Genomic DNA, 15,081 nt, shown 5'->3' with positions numbered 1-15,081 from the left:
GCTTGTCGAGATCGGTGTGGGAGAACGTGACTGGCCTGCAATGGCCTAATCGCTCAACATCAGTGCCGACCTCACTAGTGGCTGAATGGAAGCAAGTCCCTGCAGAAATGTTCCAACCATCTAGCAGTGGTTTCCAATCTTTTTATGGTCCCATACCCATTCAAACGTTCAACCTCCAGCTGCGTACCCCCTCTAGCACCAGGGGCAGCGCACTCTCAAATGTAGTTTTTTTGCCATCATTGTAAGCCTGCCACACACATAAGAATGAGTGTGAGTTTTTGTCACAACCCGGCTTGTGGGTAGTGACAAAGAGCTCTTATAGGACCAGGGCACAAATAATAATATAATAATCAATCATTTTGCTCTTTATTTAACCATCTTACATGTAAAACCTTATTTGTTCATCGAAAATTGTGAATAACTCGCCAAGGGGTTAATGAGAAGGGTGTGCTTGAAATGATGCACATAACTCTGCAATGTTGGGTTGTATTGGAGAGAGTCTCAGTCTTAAATCCTTTCCACACAGTCTGTGCCTGTATTTAATTGTCATGCTAGTGAGGGCCAAGAATCCACTCTCACATAGGTACGTAGTCACAAAGGGAATCAGTGTCTTAACAGCGCGATTTGCCGAGGCAGGATACTCTGAGCGCAGCCCAATCCAGAAATCTGGCAGTGGCTTCTGATTAAATAACATTTTCACAGAACCGCTTGTTGCAATTTCGATGAGGCTCTCTTGTTCAGAATTTGGTAAGTGGACTGGAGGCAGGGCATGAAAGGGATAACAAATCCAGTTGTTTGTGTCATCCGTTTCGGGAAAGTACCTGCGTACATTGAGCACCCAACTCACTCAGGTGCTTCGCTATATCACATTTGACATTGTCCGTAAGCTTGAGTTCATTTGCACACAAAAAAATCATACAATGATGGAAACACCTGCGTGTTGTCCTTGTTAATGCAGACAGAGAAGTGCTCCAAATTCTTAATCATAGCCTCAATTTTGTCTCGCACATTGAATATAGTTGTGGAGAGTCCCTGTAATCCTAGATTCAGATCATTCAGGCGAGAAAACACATCACCCAGACAGGCCAGTCTTGTGAGAAACTCATCATCATCCAAGCGGTCAGACAAGTGAAAATTATGGTCAGTAAAGAAAACTTTAAACTCGTCTCTCAATTAAAAAAAAAAATGTCAATACTTCGCCCCTTAATAACCAGCGCACTTCTGTATGTTGTAAAAGCGTTACATGGTCACTGCCCATGTCATTGCATAGTGAAGAAAATACACAAGAGTTCAGGGTCCTTGCTTTTACAAAGTTAACCATTTTCACTGTAGTGTTCAAAACGTATTTCAAGCTGTCATGCATTCCCTTGTTAGCAAGAGCCTCTCGGTGGATGCTGCAGCGTACCCAAGTTGCATTGAGAGAAACTGCTTGCACGTGCGTTACCACTCCACTATGTCTCTCTTTCATGGCGTTTGCACCATCAGCACAGATAGCAACATGAGCAGGAGCTATGTTTGGCAAACAAACAGACTTTCAGTGGAATTCCCGCGAGTGAGTAACGGTTAATGTGATTGAATGTTAAGTATTTGACTAGGCTACCTGTATTTGACATTGTGTTGTTATTTCACGAGATTAAAGGGGATGAAATTTTATTCACGAGGTTAAATTTTATTTTTGGCAGTGAAAGAAGGCTACTCAGGCAAGAAAAAAACCTCATCAAAATGTATAGCCCCGTTGAAAAATATAAATTGACTGTGGAAAATGTGGGGGAAAAAAACTTTTATTTTTAATCGTGAATCACATTTTTATTTGGCCTACCCCCCGACGGCATCCCCAGTTCGGAAATACCTGATCTAGTGGAAAGCTTTCCCGGAAGAGTGGAGGCTGTTATAGCAGCAAAGGGGGGACCAACTACATATTAATGCCCATGATTTTGGAATGAGATGTTTGACGAGAAGGTGTCCACAGTTCACTGCCAGGGATGTGGGTGTGATTGCCGGGCCGACCCATATGTAAAATGTATGCACTGTGGCGTAGTCACCAGGGGGAGAATCGTCGAGGCCTGGTGAGAGACGAAGTCTACATCACGTGGCGATGGCTCCCTCTGCTGGACATGCCAGGTCTCAACGGGCTTTGGGGCCAGGACTAATTGGGGCTGATTGTGGTTGGCGAGTAATCAAGCGGCTGATTGCTCACCAACTACAATCAGCCCCAATTAGTCCTGGCCCCAGAGCCCGTAAAGAGCCGAATCCCATAAAGTTTCCAGAAGGGCAGCACACAGGGTTGTGGAATGGGGAAGAGAGGCAATGCCTGTATAGTTGTGCGCAGTACAAGAGATAAAGGTGGGAGCTCAGTTTTCTTCCCCATGGGATACATCAAGACCCCGGAGCCCAGAAGATACTAATGAATAAAGCTGTTAACTGTGCAATAATCACAATTAGAATAAAGTAATTTTCTTTAGTAGGCAAAGTAAGCCCTAACTAAGACCTTCGGTAAACATTGCCTGCATAACTGCCTTTGGTGTAGGTAGTTTGATAAAATGTGGGCAAGGAAATTCATGTGAAGCAGTTTCAATCCAGGCTATTCATGGTGTATTTGTGAAGTAATGGTACAATTTATAGAGGCTTTGAACATCAGGCTGCCAGTCAAATTGCACCTTTAGCCGGATGCTGATTAAAGCTCCTCCTCCCTGTAAGCTGATTAAAGCTCCTCCTCCCTGTAAAATGATTAAAGCTCTGACTCCCTGTAAGCTGATTAAAGCTCTGACTCCCTGTAACTGATTAAAGCTCTGCCTCCCTGTAACTGATTAAAGCTCTGACTCCCTGTAACTGATTAAAGCTCTGCCTCCCTGTAACTGATTAAAGCTCTGCCTCCCTGTAAACTGATTAAAGCTCTGCCTCCCTGTAACTGATTAAAGCTCTGCCTCCCTGTAAACTGATTAAAGCTCGGACTCCCTGTAAGCTGATTAAAGCTCTGACTCCCTATAAGCTGATTAAAGCTCTGCCTCCCTGTAAGCTGATTAATGCTCTGCCTCCCTGTAAGCTGATTAAAGCTCTGCCTCCCTGTAAGCGGAGTAAAGCTCTGCCTCCCTGTAAGCTGATTAAAGCTCTGCCTCCCTGTAAACGGATTAAAGCTCTGACTCCCTGTAAGCTGATTAAAGCTCTGACTCCCTGTAAGCTGATTAAAGCTCTGACTCCCTGTAAGCTGATTAAAGCTCTGACTCCCTGTAAGCCGACGGAAATTTAATTACCAAACCAATCAGACTCACTCGGTCCCTTTCAAAAGAAGGCATCCTACTATGCCTACTATTATGTTACATAGCCAGGGGAAGTAGGGGTGCTGAGGGTTGACACACCTACTCATTCAAGGGTTTTTCTTTATTTTTACTATTTTCTACATTGTAGAATAACAATGAAGACAAAACTATGAAATAACACATAGACTCATGTAACCTAAAGTGTTAAACAAAGTAAATATTTCAACGTATCCACCCTTTGCCTTGATGACAGATTTTCACACCCTTGCGTTCTCTCAACCAGCTTCACCTGGAATGCTTTTCCAACAGTCTTGAAGGAGTTCCCACATATGCTGAGTAATTAATTGTTGGCTGCTTTTCCTTCACTCTGCAGTACAACTCATCCTGAACCGTCTCAATTGGGTTGTGGTTGGGTGATTATGGAGGCCAGGTCATCTGATGCAGCACTCCATCATTCTCCTTCTTGGTCAAATAGCACTTACACAGCCTGAAGGTGTGTTGCGTCATTGTCCTGTTGAAAAACAAATGATAGTCCCACTAAGCCCAAACCAGATGGGATGGCGTATCGCTACAGAACGCTGTGATAGCCATGCCGGTAAAGTGCGCCTTGAATTCTAAATAAGTCACAGACAGCATCACCATCAAAGCACCATCACACCTCCTCCATGCTTCACTGTGGAAACCACACATGCGGAGATCATCCATTCACCTACTCTGCGTTGCACAAAGATACGGCGGTTGAAACCAAAAACGGCAAATTTGGACTCATTTCCACTGGTCTAATGTCCATTGCTTGTGTTTCTTGTCCCAAGAAAGTCTCTTCTTATTATTGGTGTCCTTTAGTAGTGGTTTCTTTGCAGCAATTCGGCCATGAAGGCCTGATTCACTCTGTCTCCTCTGAACAGTTGATGTTGAGATGTGTCTGTTGAACTCTGTGAAACATTTATTTGGGCTGCAATGTGAGGTGTAGTTAACTCTAATAAACGTACCCTCTGCAGCAGAGGTAATTCTGGGTCTTCCTTTCCTGTGAGGGTCCTCATGAGTGATAGTTTCATCATAGCGCTTGATGGTTTTCGTGACTGCACTTGAAGAAACTTTCAGTACATTTTCAGTATTGACTGACTTTCATGTCTTAAAGTAATGATGGACTGTCGTTTCTCTTTTCTTATTTGAGCTGGTCTTCACATAATATGGACTTGTTTATTTACCAAATAGGGCTGTCTTCTATATACCACCAACTACCTTGTCGCAACACAGCTGATTGGCTCAAAAACATTAAGAAGGAAAGAAATTCCACACAGGTGACAACCTCATGAAGCTGGTTGAGAGAATGCAAAGAGTGTGCAAAGCTGTCATCAAGGCAAAGGTTAGTTATTTGAAGAATCTCAAATATAACATATATTTTGATTTGTTTGACACTTTTTTAATACATGATTTCATATGTCTTCACTATTATTCTACAGTATATAAAATAGTTTTAAAAAATAAAGAAAAACCTTTGAATGAGTAGTTGTGTCCAAACTTTTGACTGGTAATGTATATATTTTTATATTACTATATTACTCCTGTAAGGAGAGCGCTCCTGTTTGTAAGTCGCTCTGGATAAGAGCGTCTGCTAAATGACTTAAATGTAAATGTAATATGGTAGTAAAGTGCACCCCAGTAGGTGCAGTTTACTCATTTGAACACTAGATGGCAGGTGAAGTCAATAATCAACCAGTCCCCAAAAGTCCCCATTGTTTTTCTATGTAGTAAATTGTTTTTATTTATTTTTTATTTTTTTAACCTTTATTTAACCAGGCAATCAGTTAAGAACAAATTATTATTTTCAATGACGGCCTAGGAACAGTGGGTTAACTGCCTGTTCAGGGGCAGAACAACAGATTTGTACCTTGTCAGCTCGGGGGTTTGAACTCGCAACCTTCCGATTACTAGTCCAACGCTCTAACCACTAGGCTCATTAAAATGTTATTTATGAAACAGTTTGCACTCAAAAACACTATTATTCTGCATTGTTTTTGAAAATGTGGTCACCCTTGATGCTGGGCCTCTTAAATGGACTTTAATCAAATGTATGCTATCAATTACTAGCATTATGCTTGGAAGTGTCTCAATGAAAGAGCTAAGTAGTGTAAGAACACGTTTCCGTGAGCTCTCGTGATGTCCGATGTTTAAGGTCCACTTACAGGCATTTCCCTCGCAGGCAGACAGGGAAGGCAGAACAGCTTTTTACATTTTTTATCAAACAGGTATAGCTAATACAAAAACATCCTAAGTAACAAGGCTACAGCTGTCAAGAGCATCTGTGTTTCTGCAAATCTCAAACACACATTTTACATGGACATTTTAGTCGTTTAGCAGGCGCTCTTATTCAGAGCGACTTACAGTCATAGTAAGTACTTTTTCCCCCCTCAATTAAGTAGCTATCAACAAAATCAATGCTAGTATAGTAGTCCTATATTATCCTGGCATTTTGTGGGGGGTGGCACGCCATTTGTTTTGTTGGTCTCCGTGATTGGATTTGAGTCATATGGGGACTGTATTGTGACTGTTCCTCTTTGCAAGTCTTTGCAACTCTTCTAATAAATCTTATGTAATTTAGAAAAGCTGCTTGGATGAGATCATTTTTTGGGGCTTTAGGGGATCAGTTAGCATGCAAGAGTAAGCTTTTGAATTGTATTTTATTTTTTATCAAGCACTTGTTTTCCAATAGGTCATATGGTTTTCCTGGGAACAGATTATTATTGCAGATTAGTGCAGTAACGTACATTGCCTTCGTAAAGTATTCAGACCCCTTGACTTTCTCCACATTTTGTACATTATAGCCTTATTCTAAAATGGATTACATTTAAAAATATACATTTTAAAAAGCTCAGCAATCTACCTACACACAATACCCCGTAATGACAAAGCAAAAACAGGTTTTTAGAATGGTTTTCTAATTGATTAAAAATTAAAAAATTAAATACCTTAAGTATTCAGACCGTTTGCTATGAGACTCGAAATTGAGCTGTGGTACATTCTATTGATTGGACATGATTTGGAAAGGCACATACCTGTCTATATAAATTCCCACAGTTGCCAGTGCATGTCAGAGCAAAAACCAAGCCATGAGGTTGAAAGAATTGTTCGTAGAGCTCCAAGACAGGATTGTGTCGAGGCCCAGATCTGGGGAAAGGTACAAAAAATGTCTCCAGCATTGAAGTGGCCTCCATCATTCTTAAATGGAAGAAGTTTGGAACAACCAAGACTCTTCCTAGAGCTGGCCGCCCGACCAAACTGAGCAGTCGGGGAAGAAGGGCCTTGATCAGGGAGGTGAAGAAACCAAGGTTGAACTCTTTGGCCTAAATGCCAAGCATCACCTATGGAAACCTGACACCACCCCTACGATGAAGCATGGTGGTGGCGGCATCATGTCGTGGGATGCGTTTCAGCCGCAGGGACTGGGAGAGAGGTACAGAGACATCCTTGATGAAAACCTGCTCCAAAGCGCTCAGCATCTCAGAATGCGGCGAAGGTTCACCTTCCAACAGGACAACGACCATAAGCACACAGCCAAGACAATACGGGAGTGGCCCAGCCATAGCTCAGACTTGAACCTGATCGAACATCTCTGGAGAGACCTGAAAATAGCTGTGCAGCGATGCTCCCCATCCAACCTGACAGAGCTTGAGAGGATCTGCAGAGAAAAATGGGAGAATCTCCCCAAATACAGGTGTGCCAAGCTTCTAGAGTCATACCCAAGTAGACAATGCTGTAATCGCTGCCAAAGGGTCTACAACAAAGTACTGAGTAAAGGGTCTGAATACTTATTTAAATGTATCATTTCCGTTTTTTAATGAATTTTTTATAAATTAGCAAACATTTCTGAAAACCTGTTTTTGCTTTGTCATTATAGTGTATTGTCTGTAGATTGGTGAGGGGGGAAAAAAACTATTTAATACATTTTAGAATAAGGTAATAAGGCAACAAAATGTGTAAAAGGTCAAAGGACCTGAATGCTTTCCGAAGGGACTGTATAGTGTAAAGTGAGCTAGCCTTTGGGCCTGGATAACCTTCCCTGAGGTTGGTTCAAATGTATCTTGGATCACGAGATACTTTTACCTTCCTTGGCCCATCAGGGGGACATGTCTCAGATCATTTTCTTAGACAAGTGGATTGGTTATTTTGGAGATCCAGAACAGTAATCCCAGTATCCCCGTATGTGCATCTCCACCCTTCAACTCACTGGACAACTGAAGGTGAAGAAGAAGAGCTACAGTGACAAATATGAAAAATAATAACTGGACCAAATATGAAAGGAAATGAAACACCGGAAAGGTGCTCCTTTCTCCAGTCTCAACAACCATTCCCAGGGACCTGAATGTTTCTGGGCTTACTTGTAATTCCTTTCGTCCTGCATGTGCATGTGTATCAATAGGAGGCTTTTCACATTTCGTTTTTCTTTGAGAGCCTCCCAAAATTAGAATAAATGTGTTTCTAATTCCACCACAAGTCCCCCTAATCAGGTTAACGTCAGAGAGACCTTCGTGTTCACACAGCTGGCAAGGCAAGCACCAAACCGGCCTTCTTTCCCTGCCTGTCTCCCTTTGTCCAGCAGCCCCATGGACCAGTAATCTCATACAGTAGCACTTGTTTCTTTATCCACCCACAGCTCCTTTTGTCGTGGCCCGTTGCCTACCCCAACTCATGTCATGAGCAGCTCCGCACGCCGCCCTCTGAATTAGGATGACCTGGGCATGTGACATATTTGGTGACCGGTTCGTTTCTATCGGTGCAATGGAACTCTTCTAATGATCAGCTGGCACGCAAACGGGTTGTTAGCCAGCCAGACGAATTAGCAGGTTGCATGCGAAGGACTTGGGTTCAAGCCAAATCTCAGAATGGTTGGGTCATTTTCTCTCTCTCTCTCTCTCTCTCTGGCTGTTTGTGATGGAGGCGAAAGCGCAGATAATCTCATTAGTAAAAACCTAACTTTTGTATGAGCTTTAGTCTAAACTCTGACTGAAAATTTACGCAGTGGCTTAAATTGACACAGAGGCCCCTTGCAAAATCCTCATTAAAATGATTCTACTTTTAGGACTTCCGTTAATATTGCACCTGTTATATCATCAATGGCCATCAGTTGTGACATATTTAACATTTAAGAAAATTGAGTGTACGTGCTTACTAACACCAGAAATGGACCTACCTTGTCTTGGTATAACTCTGTTCTGGAAATCCCATTTAGGGGATTTATTAAGGGGGCAATCCCAGGAAATCCTGAGGTTCCAATTCCAGGTAATTCTCTCCCAGAGTTGGTATGACAAGAGGCTTACCTCAGCTCACGCTACGTTGATATGGCACAATGTGTTTAAAATGATTCTTACACAACACTGAATCACCGGTGCCAGAATCACATATACGATTAAGAGAAAGATCACTTCATAACATATTTGATTCGCAGTGCTGCCCTTCCCAATCGACCTGCTGGTTCTTCCCATCCCGGTATTGTGGGATTGAGCAGCTTTTAGGGCCTAATTGTATTTGACATTCATAAGTATGGAATGTTCCGGTTAAGTGCTGAGACAAATCTGTGTGGTCTGGGGAGCATCGGGGTGCTGGGGGTGAAAACGGCCCATAATCCTCTTATTCTGATCTAATTGTTAGGGGCATGGATATTTGATGACTGGAGTTATTATTTTGTTAATGCCTAGGGATTTCTGTGTTTGTTAGTTTGGCTAATACTTTCAGCCAGTATACTGAGAGTTTCCATTTCAATGCAGCAGAGGGTGCTGGCTGCTCACGAGTTACAAGATCTGTTCAGCACATAGAGATAGATAGATAGATAGATAGATAGATAGATAGATAGATAGATAGATAGATAGATAGATAGATAGATAGATAGATAGATAGATAGATAGATAGATAGATAGATAGAGAGAGAGATAGATAGATAGATAGATAGATAGATAGATAGATAGATAGATAGATAGATAGATACGAGGACTCGTCTTTGTGTCTTGTGCCATTATAGTGTCTGTGACAGCGTGGGCAGTGCCACTGAGGCAATCTCCATTTTGAAGTAGTCAATTTGGTCTTCACGATTTACGTAAATGTACGTAAATATATGTCAATTGGAAAGCATTTAGTCTGCAATGTCTTTTTCGAGTATGTATCGGACCCCAGTAAGACTAGCTGTTGCTCATGGAGATCCTAATAAATACATGGAATCCCTCCTGATGACCTGGTTGAACATAACTTCAACATGGTTACCAAGAGGGATCAGCCAAGAAGACCCACCCAGTTGACTATGTTAAAATGGTGGGACTTCCTACTTCAATGGCGCTGCCCATGCTCATATAGTATTTTGGCCACTAGAGGCCTTTATCATTCTCTTAAGTGTCCATTATGAGATCAGTGGTGATATGTATTTCACACCACTTCAACATTCACATTTTGATTTGTTTACATCCACCACCAGAACTGTAACCCTTACTTTACATTTGGAGTTCTTTTAGCAGACGTTCTCATCCAGAGCGACTTACAGTTCGTGCATTCATCTTAGTTTAAGAGGCAACCGCATATCACAGTCGTAGTAAGTACATTTTTTTCCCTCAATACTGAAGTTATCAGCAAAGTCAGTGCAATTGTTTTTTTTGCGGTAGATTTTTTTTTTATTCAAAAATTCTAATTTGATGTGTACACGTGTCAATACTGTTGTTCGTACACGTTTGTTCCTACACGGTGTTATTGCACCTCAGCTAAACAATAGTATTTGAATATTTCCTGAGTATCTTGTCGTGGGCTTTTATGCATTATTAAAACTATGCAAATAGGTGTCAATAATGTTTTTGAGCATTGGATTTGAAATCCAGCATTTTTTAATAACACCGTGCATGAACAACAGTGAATCCATCTACTCTAACTACCACAGACGAAGAAGCAGAGGTCCTACTTTGTTGATCTGTACTTACTATTACTATTGCTAAATCCTTACTATTTACTTCCTGTGGAACGTATTGTGTGAGATACATTCCCCCATCACTGCCATTTGTAAACCCGTTTCCATAATGACATCGTCATGAGTCGTCAAGTTGAGCTGTATACTCAAAGAGAACATATAAACTGAGGCCTTTCTATGAATCCTTCTTTGGAGAGTGAGCTGAACTGTGGATGACATCCAGGAGGTCATGACCTTGGATTGGAGGAGGTCAAAAATGCACATCAGTGAGGTATTCGCAAGATAATTAAACTTGACACTAGTGATCTACCATCCTTGGATGAGGTCATGTTCCTCAACAACAACACCAAAAATGATTGGATCTGGGAAACTATGTTCCATCTTGACAGAAAACCTTTTGACTTTTGATATTTTGGAAAGATAGTTAATCTGTTTTATTGATGTCAGGGGTAAGATGTTGATAAAAGAGTCACGTCGCTGCTAAAAATACATTTACAGATACGTTTCGAGACAAATCAGCCTAACGTGTTTTTTTTTATACACACAGCATGGCTTACATCTCACACGATCAGATTTGTTGTGCTTTTTGAGTAGAAGAGTCCTCTGGACAGTCAGATAACCCACCAGGATAGAACATATTCTGGATGTCCATTGAAGGAAAAGTTGTTCTACTTGGCAGATGAACAACACACAAGCACAGTTTCAAACCTATGCTGATCAATTCTGCAAATATAAATCCTATACCCATAACCTGTTGAATTGGTGTAGATGTCTCCTTCTGACTACCACTCATACAGATCAATCTAAGCCACTGTCAGGAAGTATATCCTATTTAACGTTCAAACAGACCGTTTCTGAGGTCTGAGCAGTAGAGTGTCGCGGATCCTAGCTCAGGGCATACTGGAAGTCTGACACAGATTTAACCCCATGTGGACTGGCCTTATGAGGAGGACATGCATCTCTCCTAGCTGTGATTGACAGTCCACGTGGAAAAGGCTCCAACAGAGGCTGGTGTGCCGATAAGTGCTGTCTGACACATCAGAATACACTCCCATACGGTGTCATATGGGAACGAGGGAAGATGTTGAAGAAGGTAGCGTGTTGTGTTTGGGTGGAAGGCAGCACAATGCTTCTCTCCGGAAGAGGTCAAAGTCCATTGTGAGGTCGTCATCATTTCCTGCAACTTGCTCTCACACACACATACTGCACGTACTCTACTGCACACACACTCTTTCTGTTGTTTGATGATATTTCTTCTGAAATGTTGTTCCATATCTGCGATACTATGGCAGATCTGCATGGTTTCCCCTACCACCTGGCCATAACTGTCCGGTGCTGAAACCAAAGTGTACATAGTTCACTCCAAACAAAACGTAAAGTCAATAGCTGGCTGCTCCATTCAAGGGTTTAGACCAGAGGAGCCTGTTGGAAATGTCCTGCAGATGTGCTCCCTTGACAACTCCAGTGACAACTTATTACAAAAAAAGTGTCTGGGTCACCCAATAGAGCCCCCGGGTAACCGAGGGTTCAAGAGGAGGAGAGGGAGCGAGGCAAACAGAGAGCGGGGTCTTACCTTAAAAGGCAGAATCCGAGGGCGGCTGGCCCATAACGGTAGGAATGTAGATCGTTGACCTGTGAACGCTGCTCTGTTTGAAAATGGGGGTGGGGTGGGGGGTGGGGGGGTTGTTGGGCTTATTTTCGAAATCCGTGTGGGTGTGTGCGTGTGCGTGTGCGTGTGTGTTGCAATAGGTTCAACTTAGGGTGCACTATTGGTTAATACAGGAAGAATATGTATGAAGTAGATAAAAGCGATAGTGCTCAAGGTATATTCTTAGAGTTAGTCACTGGGCAGAATGTCCAGTTCTGTGTCATGCATTTGTAGTACTTTTCAAATACGGTTGTTTTCCACTGAACAAACTCAAAGTTGATCTATATTGTAGGCCTACTGTATTTCTGACGGCAGCCATGCATGCCCATTGAGTACAGGAAGTACACTAAGTGCAATGCCCCACTTTCGGGATTCTGAAAGGTGACACTGTGGACTGCAGTAGTGCCATGAGACTGACAGAAGTGTTGTACAGTTGTATGAGGGGGGAGAGGTAAAGTAGGCAAGTGATGTCACCCCGGCTGAATTTCCCACATATCTATAAGGGGAAATGTCCCCCCAGTCTACAACCCTTCCCCCGTGACATTGACAGGAATTTTCAGTGTTGTTTTGAGAAAACACTGCAAAGAGCAAACATATAAATATCACATGTGTAAATTCCACGTATGTGTGAATATAGACAGTTGAGTGGGGCTCCCTATTGGAGAGACTCTAAATGGGCACTTATTGCCGTGGAGATGATCGGGGCGGTTCAAAATACAGTCGAACATAGCAGAGGAGACGCAACTGGAATAAATATCCTTTGGTCTCGTCCTCTCCTCCTTACACTGCCTTTTGAGGACCGCTCAGCGTCTAATGAAGCGTCTCAATAAGAGTACAGATATAGGATCAGGTCCCCCCTCTTATTCATTTTGATTTTTAAAGGGAAACCTTGGGATGTTGGCAGTAAAGCTCTTTATTTACTGCCCCAGAGTCAGATGATCTCGTGAATACCATTTTTATGTCTCTGCGTGCAGTTTGAAGGGAGCTGCTAACTAGCGTTAGAGCAATGACTGGTCATTACACCAACGCTAGTTAAAATGCCCAAGTATCCATTTAAAGGCGTAACTAATCCGCGGTCAGAGCTCATACTGTGAGACGCTTCATGAATACGAGCCCAGACATAGTCACGTGCATCACAGGAGGTTGGTGGCACCTTAATCGGGGAGGAAGGGCTTGGGGTAATGGGTGGAGCGGAATCAGTGGAATGGTATCAAATACATCAAACACATGGTTTCCAGGCGTTTGATGCCATTCCATTGGCTCCGTTCCGGCCATTATTATGAGCCGTCCTCCCCTCAGCAGCCTCCCCTCAAGTGCATACATTTCATATCGCAAGATTCTGTCACAGTTGCGCGCACTCTGTCAGGATGTGGGGTGACTTTGAATAATTCATGGTGTTTTCTGTGTGAGGGATGCCATAAATGAAAGATATTGACTGGCACGCGCCGCAAGCTTTTGGGCTTTTCACGAAGGCTTTTCTGTATCAATCACTAAGCTGACAGTACAGTAAGTACTATGTCTGTCTGTCTGTCTGTCTCTGACTGCAGGCTGAACTCTGGGGGATAGCAACATGTATCTGAAGCCAATAAAGTACAAGCCACTCCTCTTTTAAGGTACATTAACCTCATCGGGCCCGAGGACCCCAGCTAAAATCTGTGTTTTTGTCCAGCCCTTATATTTAGCATCACAATGAAGTATTTGATCATTTTCTTTTCAGGGCAACTAGGGTTACAATAAAACAGCTGCATTCACGAGTTTTATTGATAAAATGTCATAAAAAAAGGTCCTCAAAGCAAAAAACCTGATAAAAAAATATATTTATACGAATACTGGAAATACAGAAATGGTTTGTTTAGTGGGAAATGAATATCCAACTAGTCAGTGACAACTGTGTGGCATTTGGAATTTGTGACAGCCCCTATGTTAGCATATAACAGTATTATATAAAGTTATATGTCCTATAATCTTCTATGTCGAAGAACTCCTTACCTTTTAATTACTCTTGTGTTGCTTGTGAGCACCATAGAGCAAAACATTCGGACTCCACAGACGTAGAGCCTTTGTCTCATAAAAAGCCCTCGAGAAAGACAAAATCCAAATGGTAAAACCCAGAAGTCTTTAGCTGAAACACACAATGTTTAAAAGGGGTTAGAGGTCCAAAATGAGCCAATACGGTGGGACACAAGGTGTATTACTTTACAGTGAGATACAAAAGTATTTGTTGTTGTTTTGGCTCTGTACTCCAGCACTATGAATATAATGACTATGAGGTTAAAGTGAAGACTGTTAGCAGTCAGCTTTAATTTGAGGGTATTGTCATCCATATCGGGTGAACTGTTTAGAAATTACAGCATTTTTTGTACATAGTCCCCACCCCCATTTTAGGGGACCAAAGTATTGGGACAAATTCATATTGTATATGTGTATTAAAGTAATCAAAAGTTAACTATTTGGTCCCATATTCCTAGCACGCAATGATTGCATCAAGCTTGTGACTACAAACTTGTCGGATGCATTTGTTGTTTGTTTTGGTTGTGTTTCAGATCATTTTGTGCCTAATAGAAACGAATGGTAAATAATGTATCGTGTCATTTTGGAGTCACTTTTATTATAAATAAGAATAGAATATGTTTATAAAGACGCCTACATTAATATGTGGATGTAACCATGATTACGCATAATGCTGAATGAATTGTGAATAATGATGAGTGAGAAAGTTAGAGGCATATATATATATATAAATATCAAAATGATGACAATCTCACAGTGAACTTTGACCTCTCTCTGATCTGTATGAGTGGTAGTCAGAAGGAGACACCTACACCAATTCAACAGGTTATGGGTATAGGATTTATATTTGCAGAATTGATCAGCATAGGTTTGAAACTGTGCTTGTGTGTTGTTCATCTGCCAAGTAGAACAACTTTTCCTTCAATGGACATCCAGAATATGTTCTATCCTGGTGGGTTATCTGACTGTCCAGAGGACTCTTTCATTCAAAAAGCACAACAAATCTGATCGTGTGAGATGTAAGCCATGCTGTGTGTATAAAAAGCATGCGAGGTTGATTTGTCTCAAAACGGTATATGAATGGTAAAAAATGTATAATTTTTGAGTCAATTTTATTGTAAATAAGAATAGAATATGTTTCTAACACTACGTATGTTTTTGTTAAAAGTGACTCCAAAAGTGTTAGACACAATACATGATTTATCATTATTTTCTATTGGGCA

Source organism: Oncorhynchus keta, chromosome 36 (genome assembly GCF_023373465.1).
Source record: "Oncorhynchus keta strain PuntledgeMale-10-30-2019 chromosome 36, Oket_V2, whole genome shotgun sequence".
Taxonomy (NCBI): Eukaryota; Metazoa; Chordata; class Actinopteri; order Salmoniformes; family Salmonidae; genus Oncorhynchus; species Oncorhynchus keta.
This window is presented reverse-complemented; position numbering follows the sequence as displayed.